The following is a 20,420-nucleotide window of genomic DNA, read 5'->3' on the forward strand; positions in this document are numbered from 1 at the left end:
AGGCTGCGGGAGAGGGAGTGGTCTAGAGGAAGAGTGGAAGAGTTAGGGTTCCAGAGACCACAGAGTCACGGGGGCTTTGCAGGATGGGGCAAGGACCTTGGGCTTTTACACCGAGTAACATGGGGACCTCCTGCAGGGCAATGGGCTGAAAAGTGACATGGCATGATAAATGTTTTAAAAGAGTCATTCTGGCTGGCATGTTGAGAAAAAAACCATGTGAGGCACAGGACAACGCAGGGAAAGGAATGGGAGGTGGCTGCAGTGACCAGCAGGAGGCACTATTGGTGTAGCCCGGGAGGACCAAGGACCTCCTGGCAGATTGGATATGGGGTGTGAGAAGAACAGAGTCAAGGCTGAGTGCAAGGCTTGTGGGTGAGCAGCTGGGGGGACGAGACTACCTGTGAGAACGGCAAGGAATTGGGGGAACAATGAGTGTTGTTTTTGACACATTCAGGTTGAGACACCTATTCATTACCCAAGTGGCGATGGGCTGGAGGCAGCAGGAGTCTGCAGTTCAGGAGAGAGATCTAGGCTAGAGATAAACATTTTTGGAGGAGTCGCGGTAGATTGTATCACCACGAAACTGAAATCATCGTAGGCTTGGCCGATGAAACCCAGCATGCCCAGAGACATTTGGACTCAGACAAATAGTGAATACTCTTTAGCATAAGTATGTCTTGTGCAATTTTTACTTATTAACTAAGTAAATATTTGGGGCCATGCAATATTTGGGACATACTTATGCCATGAAACTCTTTGTCGTTGATCTGAAATTCGATGTCACTATGAATAGGAGGGCTGGATTTTTATTTGCGGATGCTGGCAGTGCTGCCTTGGGACAGAGAGCAGGCAGGGCAGAGGTCTGAGGATGGAAACCCGGGCTCTGCAGCACTCGGAGGAGGGAGAAGAGAAGGAACAAAGGAAGGAGTCTGAGTGATGAATAAGGCAGAGGAAATGATGCTAGAGTAGAGCGTCTTGGATCCCTGGGTTGGGGGTAAAGAGCGTCACAGAGGAGGCAGTGATCCGCAGGCCTCCAGTCAGACAACGACTGGAGTTTACTGTCCGATTTGGCAGTGGGGAAACCATTGGCCACCCTGACAAGGCAGTTGCCTCCCAATAGCCTGAGCATTTTGGGAGCTTTGTGTTTCCTGCAGCAGGGGCCTGCAATGCTCTGAATTAGTTCATCCACACTCAATTGGTAAAAGCATTCAAGGTGACTTTCACCTTTGTGCTCACTGTAGAATCTTTTTTTTTTTTTTTTTTTTTTTTTCAGATAGAGTCTCACTCTGTCGCCCAGGCTGGAGTACAGTGGTGCAATCTTGGCTCAGTGTAACCTCCGCCTCCCAGGTTCTAGCAATTCTCCTTCCTGAGCCTCCTGAGTAGCTGGGACTACAGGTACATGCTGCCACGCCCAGCTAATTTTTTTGTATTTTAGTAGAGACGGGGTTTCACCATGTTGGCCAGGCTGGTCTCAAACTCCTGAGCTCAGGCAATCCACCTGCCTCGGCCTCCAAAGTGCTAGGATTACAGGGGTGAGTCACTGCACCTGGCTTTTTTTTTTTTTTGAGACAGTCTCACTCTGTCACCCAGGATGGTGTGTAGCGGCACGATCTCAGCTCACTGCAACCTCTGCCTCCTGAGTTCAAGTGATTCTCCTCCCTCAGCCTCCTGAGTAGCTGGGATTGCAGGCACAAGCCACCACCCCAGCTAATTTTTGTATTTTCAGTAGAGATGGGGTTTTGTCATGTTGGCCAGGCTGGTCTTGAACTCCTGACCTCAGGTGATCCGCCCACCTCGGCCTCCCAAAGTGCTGAGATTACAGGTGTGAGCCACCATGCCCCACCTGAATCCTTCCATCTTAAAGAGGCCCTAGGGGAACACAATCAGTGGAGTTTTCAATGGATCCACCATGAGCACCCTTCAGAAAAGGGCAGCCTTGCATACGGGTGAGGAATTGAGTAGATAAATGGTAAAGTGCACTGATAAAAATAGGGAACTGGCCGTGTGAGGTGGCTCACACCTGTAATTTCAGCCCTTTGGGAGGCCAAGGTGGACGCATCACCTGAGGTCAGGAGTTCAAGGCCAGCCTGGCCAACATGGTGAAACCCCATCTCTACTAGAAATACAAAAATCAGCTGGGCGTAATGGCACATGCCTGTAATCCCAGCTACTCGGGAAGCTGAGGCAGGAGAATCGCTTGAACCCGGGAGGGAGAGGTTGCAGTGACCCGAGATCACACCACTGCACTCCAGCCTGGGTGACAGAGGAAGACTAAAAAAAAAAAAAAAAAAAAAATTAGGAAACTGACTGACAATAAAACGGGAGGAGTTTCCCACAGGGAGCAGCAGGAAGTGAGGCCCATCTGGAAACGGGAGTTTGCAGGGGGAGCTGGAGGTGCCCACCACCTACAACACACCAGAGCCACCTTCCAAAGCTCAAATCCCACATATGTTTTTCTGGAAAAAGTAAGCATTGTTGGTACCACTTGAATCTTCTACATCTTTTAAAATATCGTTGTTTCCGGCCAGGCGCAGGGGCTCACACCTGTAATCCCAGCACTTTGGGAGGCTGAGGTGGGCAGATCACTTGAGATGAGGAGTTCAAGACCAGCCTGGCCAACATAGCGAAACCCGTGTCTACTAAACATACAAAAAAATTAGCCGGGCATGGTGGCATGCGCCTGTAAATCCAGCTACTCGGGAGGCTGGGGCAGGAGAATTGCTTGAACCTGGGAGGCAGAGGTTGCAGTTGAGCCAAGCTCTCGCCATTGCACTTCAGCCTGAGTGACAGAGTGAGACTCTGTTTCAAAAAAAGAAAAGAAAAAAAAGAAAATTAGCCTGGGAGCACATCTGTACACAACTGCAAATTATCTACTTGCCTTTAAAAAAAAAACGTTTACTCTCACAACGTTGTGACTAACTATAGAATCCGTGTACTTAAGTCTAAATTCATTTGGTTATCATGAGTTATCCCCCTAAAAAAACTCTATGACATAACTTTGAAAAATAATTTGCATAGAGTATTATAAGCAAATTATTATACGGCTATGAAAGCTTTTTGTGTATTGCACATTTAATCAGAAAGGGATGTCTGGTTAACCGTGCTGCTGGTTCTTTAAAAAAAAAAAATGTTTGGTCAAACACAGTGGCTCTCACCTGTAATCCCAGCACTTTCGGTGGCCAAGGCAGGAGCATCGCTGGAGCCCAGGAGTTTGACACCAGCCTGAGCAACATAGTGAGAGTCTGTCTCTACAAAATAAAATGTAATTAAAAATAATTATTATTGACTTAAATGGAAAATATCACATATTTATAAATTGTGAAAACTTACTTATTCTGGTACTGAAGCTAATGTGTCTAATGTATTCTTTCCAATATTCTGTGATTTTTTTTGAAATATTATTTACTCTTTGTTATCTGCCTAGTAGTAAAGTGGTGAGGCCCTATTCCACACATTCTGTGACTCAAACTTTTCGTTTCTATTAAAGCAGTGGCTATAAAACTTCAGAATACACTAGAATGCCCTGGAGGGCTTGTTAAATCACAGAATTTCTGACTCTGTAAGTTGGCAGGGGGAATTTTGAGAATTTACCTTTCTAAGTTTCCAGGTGATGTACTCGGAGAAGGACTGTATTAGAGCATATTTATTAAAAAGTTCCCCACACAGGGCCAGGTGCCGTAGCTCAAGCCTGTAATCACAGTACTTTGGGAGGCCAAGGCAGGAAGATCACTTGAGCCCAAGAGTTTGAGACCAGTATGGGCAGCATAGGGAAACCCCATCTCTACAAAAATAAAAATAAAAAACTAGCCGGGCGTGATGTTGCACACCTGTGGTCCCACCTACACAGGAGGCTGAGGCAGGAGGATCACTTGAACCAGGAGGTCGAGGCTACAGTGAGGCATGATTATGCCACTGATCTCCAGCCTGGGTGACAGTAAGACCCTAAAAAACATACCCACAAAAAATTCCATACAGAAAATCAGGGCCATGAGGAACATCTGTCCCCATTTACTGCTTTACGGATGAGAAAACATGATCAGTCAAAAGGGAACCTATTTTTAAATATGTTTAAATTATGCAAGTTTGTTCTTTCTTTTGATAATAGGCAAAAAGGAGTTTGAATCAGGGCTAGAAGAAATAGCCGTTGTAAATATCAAGGACTTTCACGTGTCTGGCTGTCCTTCTTTGAACTTGAACCTCAGCCTTGCTTCTCCATCTGAATTAGATGAGCCACACCTTTGATGCCCCATGGTCCTTTGGGAAGTTCCTCCCCACAGACCCCTGGGGAGGTGCCCTGAAAAAATCCCAGCCACTCTCACACACGGCTGCTATCTTGGCCTGTATGACTTTGTCCCTCTGATTAGAGGAAGGGGCTCACTCCTGTCACCAGGGAAGGCATTTGGCTGCTCCCTGAGCCCTCCCAGGACCATCAGAACTCTACAAACCTGCCCCAATCCCTGCTGCCTGGCCCCCACCCAGGCACCCCTACTCAGGTCCTGGTGGCTCGGGGAACCCTGGAGGTCCCCATGGACATGGGGCACTCATTCCCCCATGCTGGGATATCCACCTATCTGGGGGGTTCTGCTGCCCCCAGTCAAGGTTCCACACAGGAGGCTGATGCAACAGGCAGTAGGTCTCCTGTGACACACTTGAAAGAGCCTTTGCAAAAAGTATAACTAAGGAAATAATGACAGTGAAAGAGATCAGACCTAACTGACTCCATCTTGTTTGTAACCATTAAGCTGTCCCTGTTCATTCTTGGGTATAGGCCAAACTAACTTTGGCAAGGAATTCAGTTCATGGCTTGACTCTGAAACAAAATAGATAACGGCCCTTCCCTGAAAAGACCACCTTTTTATCTGGGGACCAGTCTGTCTTCGTAGGACTAACAAATTAGTTACAAGATTAGAAATTATGGGCCGGGCGCGGTGGCTTACGCTTGTAATCCCAGCACTTTGGGAGGCCGAGGCGGGCGGATCATGAGGTCAGGAGATCGAGACCACGGTGAAACCCCGTCTCTACTAAAAATACAAAAAATTAGCCGGGCGTGGTGGCAGGCGCCTGTAGTCCCAGCTACTCGGAGAGGCTGAGGCAGGAGAATGGCGTGAACCCGGGAGGTGGAGCTTGCAGTGAGCCGAGATTGCGCCACTGCACTCCAGCCTGTGCGACAGAGTGAGACTCCGTCTCAAAAAAAAAAAAGGATTAGAAATTATGGTTTAGGGGTCATGTAACCTCTGGCTCCAAGAGTCTGAACCTCCCCAAATTGTTCTTGGGGATAACATCATTATTGTAAAACCTAAGATCACTGCTTGAGATATTTTGTGGACCCTACACTGGATGGATCAACTAACATCACCCAGTCCTGTAATCTGAACCAGCTCTGCCATCGCACCCAGGAACAGAAGACAGTAAGGAAACCTCACTTCGACCTCTTGTGATTCCACCTGCAACCTGACCAATCAGCACTCCCCACTTCCTAAGCTCCTACCCACCAAATTATCTTTAAAAACTCTGATCCTGGAATGCCCAGGGAGACTGATTTGCATGTCAATAAAACTCTGGTCTCCTGCACAGCAGGCTCGGCGTGAATTACTTTCTCCGTTACAATTCTCTTATCTTGATAAATCGGTTCTGGGCAGTGGGCAAGGTGAGCCCATTTGGCAGTTACAATTTTGGGGGCTCATTTGGGATTGCCCGTGGCTGCCCATGGTTTGGTAGCCCCCCTCTGGCAATGGATCCGGAGGCCAGCCCCAGCAGGTGCCTAGTTCTCTTGAACTGGGGGCTGAGTCTGGAACCAGCCTCTACCAGCAGAGCACTGCTGACCCAATGAACATGGATTTCACTGTAATGGAAAAATAATTCTGGGGAAACATCCCATAACTGTAGCCCTATTACTCTGTAGCCCCATTGCAGGTGTCTGTCTGTAGTCGCATGGTGGAGTGTCTGATTTGTTGAGTATCCTGGGCGCTGCCAACAGCCTCTTCCTTCTCCTGATTTGTTGGCGTCTCTGGAGGTGCTGCTGTCTCTTGGTAGCCTCTCAGGGTGTCTGTCTGTAGCCCTATTATGGGGTGTCTAATTGGACAGAGAATAGGATACTTGTTTGAAGGAATACTCTTGGTTTGAGACTGGGTCTAGAATCTGTGTCGTGAGGGTCTTCTGTTCATCTTACTCTGTGTGTATGTGTGTTTATATGTGAGAGGAATTGCTGATGGGCGTCCAGCAGGCCTAACTCAGGAAGGCTGTCTGTTCTTCTGTGTTGCCTAAAGACGTCACTGGGTCCCTGGCTGGAGGTTATCTCTCCTCCCTGTGAGAGAACTGCAGACAAGGACCAACAGGAGAAAGTTTGAGCCTGGCCAGGTCGATATTGGGTGCCGAATGAGGTGAATAGTGTCTGTTTTGTGTATTTTGCCTGTTTTGTGTACTTCGTGTATTTATTTTAATGTATTTATTATGTATATTTTGTTAGTGTATTTTGTTACATGTCTTTTACTGGGATGGAAAATGTTAATTCCATTCTCCATAGCCTGCTGGGTAGCATCTTGCAAAATTAAGAATCTTTTGCCTAAGGTTCCATAAGGGTGAATTTTTTTCCTTTTTTTTTTTTTTTTTTGGTAAAGTGGCTCGATCCCCAGAGCTGAGACGCAGGGAACAAGGTAATCAAAAGCTGCTTTGTTCTTCTGGAAGCTGCAGAGAGAGGGAACCTGGAAACCTAGTGTACTGGCAAAAAGGGTAAGAATGTCTTACCAGCCAAGTTTCTGGTAACCTTCTCTCTCTCTCTGCATGTGTATGTGTGTGTATTTGAGTGCAAATGGTAAACATCACTGTTTGTCTCCTCTGAAAAGGTTTGATTAATAGAAAAAAAGGATTTGTGAGACTAGTCTTGGGGTATAACAAACCTGGTATACTTTGTGCTAAGAATTTGCCTTTCTGTATTGTTCTATAATGCAGAGAGGGTTATCACAAGATAAAATGTGAGCGTAGAACCCCTATAAGCCTGCTTTTCAAGCCAGCCTGGCAGGCTGGTCAGTTACAAACTTTACTGAGGGTCCCTGAAACCAAAACCAGATGAAGTTTCTCTTTGTTTTATGTCCTAGAGAGCTTAACCTTGTGACCATGTGGGGATACCTTAGTCTCTGCCATCCAGGGGACTGGAATTTGGGGGTTCATGTCATAGTTAGCCCTAAAAATCATCTTGAACAGTTAAGAGGCTTTGCAAGCTTGAAATGGACTCCTCTAGACTCCTTCTGGAGTGAACAATGAAACCCACTCAATTCTGTAGCTCAGTAGCCAAAGCTTTGTCTACTGACAGTGCTCAGATTCAAATCTTGGCTTAGAGAATGACTCCTTTCTGGTTTCTCATTTGTGTAACTTTTTGCCATTTATTGATTATTTTCCCACCATGGATAGCTTTTGATTTCCTGTCTTGAATTTTCCTTTCTCTGAATTACCTTTGGGAAGATTCTCAAACTTCTTTAAAAAAAAAAAAAAAAGAAAAGAAAAGAAACTGCTTACTATCTCTTTGGGAGACCTTATGTGTCCCCGGTTAGGTAATAACCTAATATTTAAAACTTACTAATTTCGGCCAGGCACAGTGGCTCACGCCTGTAATCCCAGCACTTTGGGAGGCTGAGGCGGGAGGATCTCAAGACCAGCCTGACCAACATGGTGAAACCCCGTCTCTACTAAAAATACAAAAATTAGCCAGGCGTGGTGGCTTGTGCCTGTAATCCCAGCTACTTGGGAGGCTGAGGCAGGAGAATTGTTGCAGTGAGTGAGTCAGTGATGTCCAGCCTGGGCAACAGAGTGAGATTTGAAACTTACTAATTTCACATAAGAGGTTACCTGTGGTAAAGTTCAGAAGCCAGAAATATTGTCTGTCCTGACTACAGTCTGATAATAAGAAACTTAAAAAAAAATTAAAAGATCTCTATGGTTAAAATAAGCTTAATTAAAAACAGATATCCAAGCACTCTCTCTCTATATTTTTTTAAAGGGCTTTATTTTTTTTTTCTCAGATCTTGGTTGTTTTTAAGAAAAAATTTTTATTTGTTTGTTTTTCTTCTCAGTCAACTGAATTATTTCTCCATTTTGCCCTCTTGCTATCCTTGATGCCCACATGAGAAAACCTAAGATAATTTCTAACAACTTCCATTATGGAAAAAACAAAATACAAACAAAAAAACCCTCTGTTTTCCTCATGGAACCCTGGAAGTTGGAAGCAGATAAATTTCTCTCAAAACCTAACTAAGGCTTTGGTTGGTTTGACATTATGTTACCTAACATTTTTTTTCCTGTGACTTTTGGGAGCATCAGCAATTTCTTTACATTATGGGAGAAGTTTTAGCCTTGGTGTGTAATGGCATTTCCCTCTTTTTTAGGATCCGGGATACAATATAAAAATGGGACCCTTAACTTTGGGGATTTGTTTTCTCCCTTCCAGCTGTGCCTACTTATTATCCCCTAAAGACTACAGGCTCTCCTGACCCTGTCTCTTGAAGGGCTCCACCCTGAAACCAGTAATCCAATTAAGAAACTTTAAAGAATTGGCAAGTGAACAAAATCTTACAACTACTGGATCTTCTGTCTGTATTTATATGTGTCGTGTATGTATTGTTTATATAAACGAGCTCTAATTAATTGGCTTAAAGAAATAAACACTTAAATATTTTGTCAGGAAAATTAAAACTAATGCCTTTTAGTTGACGTGACTTTAACAATCTTTCAGAAATACAGTTTTAGAGGTTATCGGTAAAATATAAATGTCTTCAAAATTTAGACATTTGGTCTAAATTAGGTCAGATATTAAGTTTCCTAAATGCTTTAAGGTCATAAACTGCTTCTTTGACTTTTGAAAATTGTTTATCTACCTTGAAACCATTAAATTCTAGATAAGGCCTGAGAAATGTAGAATTAACCATGCCCCCTAAATATACAAAAAAAAAAAAAGGGTTATAAAGAAAAGAGGTTTTATATAAGAAAAGATCTTGTCTGGTAAATTCTTGTCCTAAAGTAAATTAACTGGCTATTTAAAAATAGAGATGTTCAGGGCCAGACAGAAAGTCCAAACATGTCATAGACGGTCTGTGTTTTAGGTTGTAAAAATATTCGTGAAAGGGAATTTATACAAGAAATGTTATACAATTCAAAGGTTGTTAGGCCTCCTAAATGCTTCATAAAATACTTCATAAAATGCCACTATGACTCTTACTGTACAACTTGCCTGGGACATGTGAAATTAACTGTGCCCCCTAATTATACTGGAAAGAGTCAGACCTTCTGGTGTCCCACATCCATACCTGGTATATAATTATCACTTACTAACCAGGTTTTTTAACAAAAATAAAGTTACTAAGAGTTAACAGTGTAACATGTATTTGAGACTACTGGATAAAGAGTTCTACACACAAGGTGTGTAAGGAAAGTAGAATGTACTTTTGGTACAAAAAATTATAAAAAGCTGGGCGCGGTGGCTGACGCTTGTAATCCCAGCACTTTGGGAGGCCGAGGCAGGCAGATCACAAGGTCAGGAGATCGAGACCACGGTGAAACCCCATCTCTACTAAAAATACAAAAAAATTAGCCCGGCGTGGTGGCGGGCGCCTGTAGTCCCAGCTACTCGGAGAGGCTGAGGCAGGAGAATGGCATGAACCCAGGAGGCGGAGCTTGCAGTGAGCCGAGATCGCGCCACTGCACTCCAGCCTGGGCGACAGAGCGAGACTCCGTCTCAAAAAAAAAATTATAAAAAGATCTGGGAATGTGGATTTCTTGCCTCAGTTTAGAGGCTTAAAGGATTATTATAAGCTGGATAGGCAAAATCTAAAGGTTTGAACAAGTTGTGGAAAGTTTATAAAAAATTAGTTGTAAAAGATTCTGTGTGTGAACGTATTGACTAAAGTTAAAGTGACATTACTCAGTTCTCCCATAAATTGGACATTGGAATAAAAGCACAACAGAGTTTTCTGAGAACATTGTTCTGCAATAAAAAAATATAAAGGATTATAAAAGGCTTATACAAATCTTACAGTCAAACTAATTAAAACTGGATAAATTTATAAAATTTTATCAAAAACTAGCTTTAGCATTAAAGATGCATTAATACATCCATGAAATTTGTTTTTTTCTTTTGAAAAAGAGTTTTACATAATATCGAGAGACACTGAAAGATTTTTGTTTGCCTTTTAAGTAAACTACAAAAATAAGGGGAGGGGAGGGAAGAGAGAAGAGGAGAGAAAACTGGCCTCAAACTATATTCACTGGGACTTGTTGTTTAGAAAGCCAAGTCTCCTCTTCATCAGAATAAAGGTTTTCTTTTTCGTTTTTAAAATTTTTGAGTTATCACTTTGGCTAAATAAATGACTTATGGTAACCTAGAATCCTATTTTGTAATCTCCAGTGTTTTAAATCTTTGATATTTAACCAACCTTCCAAAATCAAACAAGTTAAAAACAAGAAAAAAAAATTAGGTCCCCTGAAGTCCAAAAAAGACATATTTGACTTATTTAATGTATTAAAATCATACAGGAGACGTAAAATATAAAATGGTGTTTAATTTTCTTTGGTTTATTTGCATATAAATTTGTTATTAGTATGTGTATACATAATTACATAAGATTCCTATAATTCTGATATGCCTCAGTATATGTCACCAGTAATAACTATAATTGTTATGTTAAATTATTGTGTGCCACAGAGGTAACAAATTTCCCTGTTAAGTGTGTCTTTGACTGTGGCTTCCCTAAAACTTTTCTGTCATCCACAGAAAATTGTTGTCTTGATGTGGTCCTCTTTAAAAGTTGGTTTTATAATCAACTATAAAACTCTGACGAGTGCTCTTAAGTACAAGTTCTGATAACTTTAAAGATTATAACATTAAAGGAAAAAATCTTTCAAGACTCTCATAGAGAACTAAAATATTAATGAATATCAAACAGAATAAGAATTACCTAAATGGACTGAACTAATAGAAAACTGAAGTAATCTTTTTTAACTTTTTTTGCTTAAAACATTGCTGATCCTTTTCATTTTTCAGATCCAAGGAAACTTTTCTTTTGAACTATTTCCAACTTCTAACAATTGAATAAAATATACTCCTGTGAAAAAAATTTAGAACACATATTTTTTCTCTCTACCTAATTTCTCCACAATTTAACAACTTTCGTGAGCATTCTTTACTTATGACAATATGGTTATTTTGTACAATAAGAATATTTTCTTTTACAACATAACACAATTAGAGAAACTTGTTATTTCACCAAGACTCTGACTAGAATGACATACTTTCCTTTAAAGAATCAAACTTGACTTGTAGAACCAATAAAAACCCCTTGAGAAAACTGGCCTCATACCTTGTCCACACAGTCTCTATACAGTGTTCCTGACCTGTGATAAATAAAGAATGTCACTTTCTAACAGGCCCAGGTGCCCCATGTTATCTTGGGACTTCAAGAGAAGAGGAATTTACCCAACTCCTAGGCACTTGAGGCTACAAACCCATGACAGGACTCGGCTTTAAAAAGTCTTATCTGAGATTCCTTATGGAACAGAGTTCCATCAAAGCACAATTTAAAAGTCTATGTGAAAAATAACTATTCTTACTGCACTTTATACAAATAATCAGGCCAAGTATAATAAAACTAAAACTTATTTTACAAACAAGTCAATCCTATTATGATTTGTTGTTAATAAAAATAAGGATTAGAAAGAGAAAAATTGTGTTCCAAAAACTATAGTACATCTGTTGTTGGTTGTTTTTGAGTTTTTATTTTTATTTTTCTTCAATTTAGACTTAATCCTAAATTATTTATAGACTACAAGTCTCCAAACTAATATTTTCAAATCTTTACTTTTAAAACTGAGAATTATACTCCTTACCCTATAACTCATTTTTTTACCTTATAGTACATTGTTCACTTAAATCTGTGCTAAAACTATAGATGGGAATACTAACACGTTTGTCATAAAAGCCTTGGAGGCCAGGCGCAGTGGCTCACGCCTGTAATCCCAGCACTTTGGGAGGCTGAGGTGGGTAGATCACCTGAAGTCAAGAGTTCAAGACCAGCCTGACCAACATAGAGAAACTCTGTCTTTACTAAAAATAAAAAATTAGCCAGGCGTGTTGGTGCATGCCTGTAATCCCAGCTACTCAGGAGGCTGAGGCAGAAGAATTGCTTGAACCAAGGAGGCGGAGGTTGCAGTGAGCCAAGATCGCGCCATTGCACTCCAGCCTAAGCAACAAGAGCAAAACTCTGTCTCAGAAAAAACAAAACAAAACAAAAAACCCTTGGACTCCCAGCCCAGCCTATGTAAGCATGCTCAAAAAACTCAGACAACTACAAAGTGGTTCCATTCCTCTCACCTGGAAGTCAACTCCTACCCCCACTATGCCCCCTGTCAGGAGGAAGAAGCCAGAATGATTGATGGCCGTTTCCCATCTGCATAGCCCACACCTTAAGAATAAGATGCTATGAAACCCAAAGGGAGGGATTGAAACTGCTTTTGCAAAAATTACCCCTAAGGAAAGTATGACAGTGAAAGAGATCAGAACTAATTGTCTGCATTTTGCTTCTAACCTTTAAGCTGTCCTTGTTCATTCCTGGGCACAGGCCAAACTAACTTTGGGAAGAAATTCAGTTCATGGTTTGACTCGGAAACAAAATTGATAATAGCCCTTTCCTGAAAAGACCCCCTTCTTGTCTGGGGACTAGTCAGCCTTTGCAGGACTAACAAATTAGCTACAAGATTAGAAATTACAGTTTAGAGGTCATGCAACCTCTGGATCCAAGAGTCTCAACCTCCCCAAATTGCTCCTGGGGATAACATCACTGTTGTAGAACCTAATATCAGCGTTTGAGATATTTCGTAGACCCTAAACTGGATGGATGAACTAACACCACCCAGACTAGCAATCTGACTCAACCAGTTCTGCCATCCCACCCAGGAACAGAAGACAGCAAGAAAATCTCATTTCAATCACGCTATGATTCCATCTCCAACCTGACCAACAGCATTCCCCACTTCCCAAGCTCCTACCTGCCAAATTATCTTTAAAAACTCCAATCCCCGAATGCCTGGGGAGACTAATTTGAGTAATAATAAAACTCTGGTCTCCCACACAGCTGGCTCTGCATGAATTACTGTTTCTCTATTATAATTGTACTGTCTTGATAAATCAGCTCTGTCTGGGCAGCTGGCAAGGTGAACACATTTTCTCCCCAGTCTAGAGAGAGAAAACAGGATCTTACATTATCACGAATTTTCTAAACTCTTTTACGACATAATCTCAGCTCTGGAAATCCTGTATCTCTTTCTCTTAAACTATTATCTTGGTTTATTTTGAAAGTCAGAAGCTAACCCAGCATGATTCACAATAGCCAAAATATGGAAACTACCTAAGCATCTATCAAGAGATGAATGGATACACAAAATGTGGCATAGCCATACAATTTAATGTTATTTGAAAATATAAAAGAAATAAGTACTGACGCATGCTACAACATGGATAAAGCATGAAAACGTCATGCTGCATGAAATCAGCCAGATACAAAACGACAAGTATTGTATGAATCCATTTATATGGGCCTAGAATAGGCAAATTCATAGAGACTATGCGATAGAGGTTACCAGGGGCTGGAGACAGTGGGTATGGGAAGTTATGATTTAATGGCGTTTTAATTTGCTATGGCTACTATGATAAAATACCAAAATCTGGCTAGCTTAAATAAAAATAGTTAAATAAAAATAGCTAAAATGGTAAAATGCATTTTCTCATAATTCTGGAGAACAGAAGTCTGATATCAAGATGTTAGCAGGGTTGGATTTCTCTCTCCTTGGCTTGCAGATGGCTGTCTTCTCCCTGTGTCTTCACATGGTCTTTCCTCTGTGCCTGGCTGTGGCTGTGTCCAAATCTCTTGGTTAATTTATTTATTCATTTTTGAGACGGAGTCTCGCTCCGTCGCCCAGGCCGGAGTGAAGTGGCGCGATCTTGGCTCACTGCAACCCTGCCTCCCAGGTTCAAGCAATTTTTCTGCCTCAGCTTCCCGAGTAACTGAGACTACAGGCAGGTACCACCTCCATTTTTGTATTTTTAGTAGAGATGGGTTTCACCATGTTGGCCAGGCTGGTCTTGAACTCCTGACTCAAGTGATCCGCCCACCTCAGCCTCCCAAAGTGCTGGGATTACAGGTGTGAGCCACCACGCCTGGCCCAAATCTTCTGTTCTTATAAGGATACCAGTCATATGAAATTAAGGCCCACCCCAATGACCTTGTTTTGACCTACTGACCTCTTGGAAGAACATGTCTCCAGATACAATTGCATTCTGTGGTGCTGGGGTATAGGACTTCGACAGAGAAATTGTGGAGACACAGAGCAGCCAATAGTAAATGAGGACCGAGTTTCTGTCTGGGATCATGGAAAAGTTCTGGAAGGGGCTAGCCATGACTGTGCAACACTGTGAATGCACTTCATGCCACTGAATTGTACACTTAAAAATAGTTAAAATGATAAATTTTATGTTATGTTTTACCAGATTTTTTTTCAAAGAAAAAATCAAAAGCTAAGCAATGTCTCTTTTGGTCTCTTCCTGTGTGGAAACTGTTAGCTTCCTGGGCCGGAGGGAAGTCGAAGGGTGAAGGGGGAACACAAAGCTGTTTTTGGTGTCTCAGTGTTGATGGCCGTCATGTGCAGAAGAGCAGACTGTGCCCTTATCAAAGCCCACGGATGTGCCAGTGCAAGAGCTACCTACCACCTGGGGTGTCGGGCATGGAGACGGCGGGCCTTCAAGTTTGGAAACAGCACATGCCCAGTGCGTGAAGCTGCTCAGCCCGCTCCTGCAGCTATGGTCAGCAGGAAAAGACAGGAACCCTCGCACGCTCAGGCCAGGACTTAAATGGCTGAATTCTGGTCCTGTTCTGCCAGCAACATATTTCATAACCTCTCCATCGGGCAAGTCCCTTCTCTAGGAACTGAGGACTAAACTCTGATGTTTTTTATCTTGCCCAGATTCCTATCTAAGGGGTCTGGGGAGTCATGCCTTACAAACCATAAATTTTCATCAGATGGATTTTATTTAAATCCATATATCGTGACTTACTTTCCAAACTGACTCTGGCATAACATTATAAGACAATCAAAGAAAATAAAAATATTTTACCCCAAAGCATGTTTCTTTGCCATATCTTCAAATGGCCCTGCAAAACCGTCCTTTGTGGGGGAAAATTTGCATCTGTAAAGAATCTCTATTAGCATAGCTAGATTTCTTCTAGGCCCTCCCAATCCTAATGAAATTAACTAAAAGTTTAGCACCTTTTAAAGGTCTGAATAGGAAACATTTGTCATCTATTGCCTCTATGGGCAGCCACGATGATAAGACTTCAAACAATCTTACAATCTTCTTTTTTTTTTTTTTTTTTTTTTATATATAGTCTCACTCTGTTGCCCAGGCTGGAGTGCAGTAGCGCGATCTCGGCTCACTGTGACCTCCGCCTCCCAGGTTCAAGCAATTCTCCTGTCTCAGCCTCTGGGACTACAGGCGCCTGCCACCACACCTGGCTAATTTTTTTGTATTTTAAGTAGAGGTGGGTTTTCACCATATTGGTCAGGCTGGTCTTGAACTCCTGACCTCAGGTGATCCACCCGCCTCGGCCTCCCAAAGTGGTAGGATTATAGGCATGACCCACTGCGCCCAGCCAGTCTCCACAATCTTTTTTCTTAACCTGAACATTCCCTTTCTATTCATTCCAGGTCTTTGCACAAACTCATCCAATTGTCAGCCAGAAAATGTTTAAATTTACCTATAGCCTGGAAAGCCCCCCACCCCCAACTTTGAGTTGTCCCATCTTTCTGGACCAAACCAATGTATTTCTTCAATGTATTTGACTGATGTCTCATACCTCCCTATAATGTATAAAACCAAGCTGTGCCCCAACCACCTTGCGCACATGTTCTCAGGATGTCCTGAGGGCTGTGTCATGGGCCACGGTCACTCATGTTTGGCTCAGAATAAATCTCTTTAAATATTTTACAGAATTTGACCCTTTCCGTCGACAGAACTTTAGTTTTCTCACCACCAAATGAAGGCATTGGACCAGATTCTTTTTGTGTCTTCTCGAAACTCCAACATTCTAAGGGTCTACCTAAAACATTAGTGTTCTGACAAATGTTTGTTGAATGAGTCAGTGTAAACAGAAGGATTTGTGTTCCCCTGAGAGAAAACTGGGGGAGGTCCTGGGTCCTTTTTAGGGCAGGGAGGAGCTGGATGAACCTGGGCCTCTGCCGCCCTCCCCACCAGGAGTTGTGGGAGTGCTCCCTTCCCCAGGAGGTCACAGAAAACAAGCATGTCCCGTGTGCCAGAGGATTCGGACCGAGAGAAATACTCTTCTCCTTTAAGTGTGATTGTTCATCTCAGGATAAAATGGGAAAGGAATGACCAAGCCAACAAAACAGAAGAAGGAAGAACTCGGAGTCCAGGAAAGTCCTGGTGAGTGAGGGTGGAGGAGACAGAACCGTGGAGAGAGGGGCATGTCCTCAGGAGAGGCCAGGTCTCTCCCTCCTCTGGACTCTGCCCTGGGTTCTGCAGCTGCAGGTCAGGTGGGTAGGCATCTGTGGGCGTCGTGGTGGTGCTCTTGTCTACTTGGAGGGCTGTGGATTGAAAAACGAAGATGTCATGTGGCTTTAGCTAAGAGGGAGGGAACAGAGATTCAACCACTAAATCCCTTTCAATTTTGCAATAATTGCAATTTTTAAATCATTTTAAGACAGATAGATTCTTGGTATTTGGAAAGCACTGAGTTCCTAGGAAAGAAGGTGCTGACTGCACTGTAAATACCCAACTTCTGTTTTCTGGGAAAATCCAATTTTCTGAAAGAAAATTGGAATTAGATATGGCATGCTAACTTTAAGTGCTATTATACACACAATTATAATATGTTCTTTTGGCCTCAGAACTCTCAACTTGAAAAGGCGCAATTTGCAATCTCCTTGTGCCCAGAAGGCTCTGAAGAAGAAACACAAGTGAGATAGGTACAGTTTGTGCCCGTTGTGCACCATGGGGGATGAGAAGCTCCGCTAAAATCAATTTTCCCGTATCTGAACCTTTCATCTGGAAACAACAAAAACGGTTTTCAGACTCCAATAACTTTGAAACATTTACACAATAGAGTACAGGCTTGCCTGTTCCCCCAACTAGCATATTCGGAACATAATTGAACCTTTTTCTTGTTGACTCACTATGAATCATCATTATGAATCAAAACTATAGAATTTTAGTACAAAAAGAGACCCTAGGGATCAGCTAGCTCTGGTGTTTCATATTCTAGATGCCCAAATGCTGGTGTGATTGGAACTGGGTGGGGGGAGCTGGTCTAGAACCCACAACTTCATTTCTTGTCCAGGCTCAGAAGGCCGTGTCCTGGGCCTGGCACTCATGGCATGTTAACGGTGGGGGGTGCCCCTGTGGCTGTGGGCGCCACCCAGGCCCGCTGCCCGCTGGCGAAATGGGCTTGGTCTCTTCCTGCTCCGCACACTTTGACATCGGCTCGTTGTGGCTCCCTGTCTCTGCTCTCCTGGGTGGCCGGTGACCCTGTGTGGGGTGCAGCGCCTGTGCTGTCTGCTTCTGAAGGTAATTCTCCCCTCCTCAGGGTACTCCGTACACTCTGTGGGCAGGGGCCTCCCAGGGTCTCTCCTCTAGGAACCCCGACTGCGCTCAGGCCTGCTGCCTCTGGGCCCAGGGCCTGGTGGCTTCCTTTCCTCTTAACAGCTCCCTGTCTCCCGCACTTTCTGCTCCACTTACAGGACTGGCCCCAGGTGGGTCGCTCAAACCACAGACATTGATTTCTCAGATCTAGAGGTTCGATGCCCAAGAGCAAGGTGTCATCAGGGTTGGTGTCTCTGTGGCTTGCAGACAGCTATCATCTCCCTGTGTCCACATGGTCTTCCCCCCGTACCTGTCTGTGTCCCAATCTCCTCCTCTTAAGGGGACACCAGTCATATTAGGGCCTATCCTAATGGCCTATTTGAACCCAATCAACTCTTTACAGACCCCATCTCCAAATACAGTAACTATGTGTTAGGACTTCAACACACAAATTTGCAAGGGTCACACTTCTGCCCAAAATGGGCCCCTTTCACCTTTCAGCTTACCGCAGATCACTCTGAGAAAACACACTTTGAAGGTCCCAGAATTGTGTAAAATTCTTACAGCCAAGATCTCTGATTACAGTTTTAGTCTTACTTGCAAGACGGTAAATGGAATGAGGAAGGATGGATGGAGTCACTCACTGACTCCATGAGGATTTTTCACACATCATTGCAACACAGGCAGTGACTGACACCACCACCTTTGCCCTGGAGACTGGTTTCTGGGCTCTGCCGGTGCAGGAGGAACATAAAGGCCAGGGGGCTGCCTCTGGGCTGCAGAGCAGGAGGCACAGGAAGAGCAGGGGTTGGGGACATCCAGGAATGGCAGCCCTGGAGCCAGGACACGGGTGGGGGCCTCCTGGGTTGGCAGTATCACTGGGGGTTTTAACCCCTTTCTAGTCCTGTGCCCTTTCCCTTAAGTGACAGTGGGCTAAGAAAAGGCCAGAGAAAATACACTGGTCACCTGGGTGCTAGGGAGTAATTAAAAACCAGCTGAGGCTGGGTGCGGCAGCTCATGCCCGTAATCGCAGCACTTTGGGAGGCCGAGGCGGGTGGATCACCTGAGGTCAGGAGTTCAAGACTAGCCTGGCCAACATGGTGAAACCCCATTCTACTAAAAATACAAAAATTATCTGAGCATGGTGGCGGGCACCTGTAATCCTAGCTACTCAGGAGGCTGAGGCAGGAGAATCACTTGAACCCGGGAGGCAGAGGCTGCAGTAAGCCGAGATCACACCACTGCACTCCAGCCTGGGCAACAAGATAGAAACTCTGTCTTGAAATAAAATAAAATATAATGAAATAAAATAAAAACCAACTGAAAGCCAGGTGCAGGGGCTAATGCCTGTAATCCTAGCAGCTTGGGAGACTGAGGTGGAGGGACTGCTTGAGCCCAGGAGTTAGAGACCAGCCTAGGCAACACAGCAAGACTCCATCTCTTAAAAAAAAAGTTAAAAATTTGCTGAGCATGGTGGCACATGCCTGTAGTCCCAGCTACTTAGAAGGCTCACTTGAGCCCAGGAGTTTGAAGGTGAAGAGAGCTATGATTATGCTACTGCACTCCAGCCTGGGCAGCAAATGAGACCCTGTCACTAAAAAGAATAAAATTAAAAAAAATATAACTGAGCAAGTTTTTCTTCTCAACTATGTCTGAGGAGAACAAAAAGTTCTTTGTAGGTACAGTGGATTCAGAACTCGGCATCTGGTCCCACAAAACCAGATGTTTATCCAGCTGAGCCCAGGAGCCCTGGGTGCCTGTCTCTCCATCCTTCCTGACACAGACCTCGGTGCCCGCCAGCCTGTCCTTCTCAGTGGCAGGGAGCTCCATCCCGGCCCTTCCCACATCCTGCCCAGGACTGGCCTTGCAGGGAAAGTCACCCCTCAGTGTCTGCCCACTCTCTAAGCCCTGGACCCAAGCAGGGCACCCAGGCCACCCCCTCTTCCTTTACGCATTTTCTTATTCATCTTAAAAGGAATAACTGAGAAGCTGGAGACTAACCCTGCAGGCTGGATGTGCTGCTTGAGAACTAACAGCCCCCAAAAAGAGATCGAAGATGCCAGAGAAAAGGGGAATAAATAGAGCAACCTCCCAGAAGATGCATGAAGGATGCAAGAACAGAGATGACAGAGGGCTTGGTTTTATCAGCGAAAAGAAATAATTCTTACTCAGCAAGAGAAGGAAAGGGGAAGGAGAAAATGGAGGGGCTCAGTTTACTTAAGGATGTGGGCATTAGCAAGAGGTAAAGTCCAATACTTTTTACAACTAAAAGGGACCTTGAGGACCCCCTGACCCAGCTTTATATGCAGCCAGGACTCAGAAAGAACAAGAGCAACAAGAGCGTATTGCAAGTTATACTGAGGCCTCATTGGAGCTTTAGGGCATGCATTTGGGGTGGAAAAAATCTACCAAAACAGAATTCTGGGGTTGGAAATCCAGATGGTAGCAGGGCTGGGGTTCAAGTTAGGTCGTCTGCAAGGGTCAAGGATGGGGGCATCGTCTAGGACTGCAGCTGAGGTGGCCCATAGATAGAAGGCATTAGAAGGCCAAGGAATGGCCAGGTGTAGTGGCTCATGCCTGTAATCCCAGTACTTTGGGAGGCTGAGGCAGGCGGATCACAAGGTCAGGAGATCGAGAACATCCTGGCCAACATGATGAAACCTTGTCTCTACTAAACATACAAAAATTAGCTGGGTGTGGTGGTGCGTGCCTGTAGTCCCAGCTACTCGGGAGGCTGAGAGAGGAGACTTGCTTGAACCAGGGAGGCAGAGGTTGCAGTGAGCTGAGA

General features: G+C 43.8%; 1 protein-coding gene across 2 annotated transcripts in view; it reads right to left on the reverse strand.

Annotated features, from left to right (window-relative positions):
• AGPAT4 (1-acylglycerol-3-phosphate O-acyltransferase 4) overlaps positions 1-20,420 on the reverse strand; it is a 193,619-nt gene that overhangs the window by 160,696 nt on the left and 12,503 nt on the right. The window lies entirely within an intron of this gene.

Source organism: Hylobates moloch, unplaced genomic scaffold (assembly GCF_009828535.3).
Source record: "Hylobates moloch isolate HMO894 unplaced genomic scaffold, HMol_V3 SCAFFOLD_2, whole genome shotgun sequence".
Taxonomy (NCBI): domain Eukaryota; kingdom Metazoa; phylum Chordata; class Mammalia; order Primates; family Hylobatidae; genus Hylobates; species Hylobates moloch.